This window comes from Notothenia coriiceps, unplaced genomic scaffold (genome assembly GCF_000735185.1).
Source record: "Notothenia coriiceps isolate Sejong01 unplaced genomic scaffold, NC01 NC01_scaffold00024667, whole genome shotgun sequence".
Lineage (NCBI taxonomy): Eukaryota > Metazoa > Chordata > Actinopteri > Perciformes > Nototheniidae > Notothenia > Notothenia coriiceps.
This window is the reverse complement of record NW_011357368.1, coordinates 7311695-7316520: the sequence shown is the minus strand read 5'-3', so window position 1 is coordinate 7316520 and position 4826 is coordinate 7311695.

Here is a 4826-nt window from a genome sequence, read left to right as displayed (position 1 = left end):
AGTTATGTTTTTGTGTGCACTGAGGAGTCTCAAGCAGGCGTTTGTTAAATCATTTTAAGATTCGCTTTAATCAATGTTTGAAAATGAATTCTTCATATATGATAAATGAGAGGTAACATTTTATTTATGGTATTTTTTCCACATATTTCTCTTCATTCTTCCTTCTGCCAACGGTGTCGCAGTTTCTCGTCTCTCCCGTTTTTGTGCTTAGCGCGTACGCATGGGTTAGAGTTTGCGTGGAGGACCACACGTTTTCCCGTCAAGTTAGTATTTTATAAATCGCAAACATTGCGTAGAAACTGCCGTACGCCATTTTTTGAGCGTATATCCCTTTATAAATGAGGCCACAGACCTTTAGTCTTGTGTTCCCAGAGAGTGTTTTTTCTGTTTTATCCATGTTCCAGGAACTTCCTGTTATCTGCCTGCCGGACCTTCAGATACATTTGAACTCTGCAAGCCTTTGCTTATTCCATAATAATTATGTTGCCTCGTCCACTCTACGCATTTTGGTCCAGTCAAAGTACAGTATAAAGCACCGACACAATTAGACAGATTGACTGTGTTTGAGTCCGTAAGTAAACCTTATATCAAGATGTTGATTTATTTAGTGATACAGCCACAGTTGCAGTGAAGCATCTTACCATGTGAAAGAAAAACATAGTAAAGCGAGGAAAAGATTGGCATGGTTTGGCCTCTTTTCGCGTCACTAGAGGGAGAGGAAAACTCTCGCTGTATGGTTTACACTCCCTGCCTCACTTTTGATGCTTTTCACCCAAATGCAACTGGGCAAGTGGAAACCAAATCCTTGTAGCCATTAGAGTTTTGACACTGAGGGGTCTGCAAACAACCTCAGAAACAGAATTCTTCTCTGGAACTCTGGAACAACCCACTGGGCAAATGTTGCCCTGAGAATTACAGCTTCCAAATAACCACTACTACAAACAGTTATCTCTTGTAACATATGGTCAATATTAGAAAGGCTAACTGGCTGCCTTTAATAATTGTTAGGGCATGAGGGTGAGAGAATGTATGACAAGGAATGTTATTCAAAAAATATTTGCTTCTCAAGGTCAAATACAAGTCCTCCACTCTGTAAGCTGGTCAAACAGGAAGTGTTGTCTGAGCTAAAGCCAGAGCACTTTGATCTGGGATTAAATTCAGGGGTCTGAACAAGTCTCAGTGTGAAAATATGGAAATTACACATGTCTCGCCACATAGGCGTGTAGACATACTAATGCCCCTCCGGTCACCATTAGTGCCCCTGTGGTTGGGATAAAAGACCCTCTGGTTAACCCAAGTGTCCCTCCAGTGCGACCCAAACGTAAAATGGACAATCACATTAACCCTGCACCTACTGTATGAATGCCCTTGTTTCTTTTTGTCAACTGTATTGATTCACTCAATTTTCTCTTACTAAACCCAGTGTAGCATGTTTATGCTAATTTGATCCAATATCTTCAACTCCATCTTTCAAAATCAAGGTCTTAAAGGTGGGGTATGTAATTTATATCAGAAACACTTTTTGTTATATTCCATGGAATGCTCTTAACATCCCGATAGCAATGAATATATGTAATGCTTTGACAATAAATACATAAAAAAATGTAATCTGTTCAAGCCGTGGCGCTGTAAAAAGCACGACCAATCATTTTAGCCGGACCGGCTAAAATAACCTGCCTGTCAGCCTTCCATCTGTGCACAAACTTATCTCGTGCCCTCATTGGTCATGTGCACGTTTGTGTGTGTTGAAGAAGGGGCTCTGTAAGGAAGTTGCTGATTTTTTCCGGTTGTGTATTTTCAAATTCTAGCACACTCAAGCTGGTTTCTCCAAAATGACATACCCCACCTTTAAATGTTGCCTGACCATGTATGCTGTTTGGTTCTGGACAGTAATGTGTTTTTAGAGCAAGATTACATTAAACATATTGTTAACAAATTATACACTGATAATAACATATTGATAACTTCAATTTGAAATCAATGACTTACCAGCTTTTCTGGCATTTTACAACGATATCTACATATATTATGAACATTATATGTATACAAAAACGAAAGATGCCGATGGATTTATGTTTTATACGATACTGGACAAATGATTATTGGGAGTGTCTTTTTTGCTTTTTGCAGGTACGACCTGTCATAATACCAGGAGCCCAGCAGGAAATATTTTTTCAGAATAACTACCTCAGGTTCCTGTCATTTCTATTGAAAAATCAATGCACAAAAAGGCACAAATATCCTCATTTTCTGTACCAGTATTGTGAAAAACTGTCCCACTTGGACCTGAGATGTCTCGGCCGTTATCAGGCCAGCTGGCAGCCGGTCCACACCGCTCACTCACCGCGTTGAAAGGTGTATGGCATTTTGATAAGAGTTTTGAGTTTACCTGCATTACCATGCATCTTGCTGGGAGTTATGACGGCCTGTATTACTCTTTGGGGTGTTGTGTCTGCCCTCCAGGCGGTTTCACTGTTATCTGGGCCCAGCCAGACTCTCACAGGAGGGCTATAAATGAACACTGAGAAATGTGATAGCTCATGTGTGGCCATACACTACCTTAACTCTCATTAATAAAACATGAGGAAGTAAGGATCGTTTATGCAAGAAATACGTTGGGGTGTACCCAATTCCATGTATCTCTCTGTGTGTCTGTGTGTTTATAACAAGCGCTGTCCCAATTTTTCCTCAACACATTTCAAATTATATTGGCATCACATTCCAATGTTGCATTATAATGTTACTCTCAGGCTCTCCAATCATATTTTAATGAGAGGCTGGTTTGTGGAGGAAAACCCCTTTTTTATTTCATTCTTTCCATGAGGCGTTCCTCCTCTGCTGCTCTCCTTTTCCAGATAAACAGCTTACCTTTGGCACGACCCATTCCGCTTTAATAAGCGCTAAGTACTCCACTGTCCCACTTTTTAAAGCCTTTAATTTGATAAGTGAGGGGATCTCTCACTTAGCAATCATATTCTGGACAATTAAACCCATATCTGAAGAATGGGGCTTGTCTGGAGGGCTTTTTACTGCCAATTATGTGAAACCGTTTGTCCAAATGTCTAATATTATTACGGAAATGAGCCATTGTTGTCAGAGAGCCAGTTCCAATAAATTGACATAGTTTTAAGTATTTTGTTCTTTAAATGTAAACATTGAGGAACAGGCTTTCACTGAAGTGATGTCCACTGGGGAATTCACTGGTTTTTTACACATTTGAATGAAACATTTAAGAGATTAAATTAATAGAATTAAACTGTCACAGATTTACAATAACATATTTTTGTTTTTGTAAAGTGTCATTGTGTACCGAATCTATAAATACAATCGATTGTTATTATTACAAATACCTGCACAATTTACCAAACATTATACAATATACAGATACAATATGAAATTACACAAAATACATTGACAAGCTAGCCTAATCCTAGATTTTGATAATAACGCTTAAATATGGTAAGCTTAATGATACAAAAATATGTACGTTAAATAATCTCTACTCAACTAAAAAATAACTTTTCATCCCTGTCACTAAAAGTTTCCATCATGTATTTGGCTACAACTCACTTCATTCTTCCTATTAAATTGTTATACGTCAGGTTTTTCAATGATATCTAAAAACATGAGAGCCATAAAACAGAAGAAGAATATTCAAAAGTGTTTCTTTTCTCATAAAGCATTAAGCAAGTGTGGTAAAACACATAATACAACACAACCCTTTATCCAGATGTAATAGCCAGCCTGCTTCGATCACCATAGCCAGCAGACATAAGGAAACACATACCCAAAACCTGCAGCAATACAATGTAAAGCAATCCAACTAGATTAGAATGAACCTTTTGTCATTTAAACCAACACATTCTCACTCCCAACTCGGCCTATGGGTGTTGGCGTGGGCTTGAACTCAGGTCAGTCACGTGGATCTACCCTTGAGCCTGCCTACTGCCTAACTGGCACCCTAAATAAATAATTGCATTGTTGTTTTTATGTCAGGGTCCCTGTCGTCACTTTCCAACGCAAGGGGGGCCCTTTAGCGTAGAGTTTCAACTATCAGGGAGTCCCATTGACTTAAATAGAGCTCCCTAAATGTTGGAAATAGACGAGTTGGGATCGCGGAGAAATGCTCTCTGCAGGTCCATTCTCACAGCGTTTATCAACCTTTTTCTTACTCAATATCAAGCTGCACTTATTGTTTTTACTTCTTTATTTTAATTGAATAATGTAGGACTTTTGTTGCTGTAAGTTAGGGGGAGAGTAGGGGCTCAGAATACTGAAAACTGTTATTTACTCAACAATAAGACACAATTATCCTTGTGTTTATTTATTTGTTTGATTGTATAATGTCGGACTTTTGGAGTCTGTCATGACCGAGGGTCGGAGCAGCTCATTCGAACACAGGAAGCTGTATTTTCAAAATAAGAGTTCATTTTAATATTATGTTTGACAATATATTTTGTATTAACTAGACCACTGGCACTGAGTCATGTTAAGACCATATTTTCTGTCGGTTTGGTGTTACAAATATAAAAACAATATATGTGTGGATAACAAAATACATCCATCATAAACTAAACTGGAAACAACAGTATATTTTATTCTGTTAACAGTGTAAACTTGACAGTTTTTTAACCCCTAGTGGTTAAAGCACGTTATTGAATTGTTTTGTTGAAATGATGTTGTATTTGATCAAAACATTTGAATATTAAGAGTACATACAAAATAAGGGGAAATTAGAAGGTCAATGATAGAAATATAGAATAGAAAATATCAAGAGGATACTGTAGTGATCTCTACAATAAAAAATGTAGTGCCGGATGTCCAAA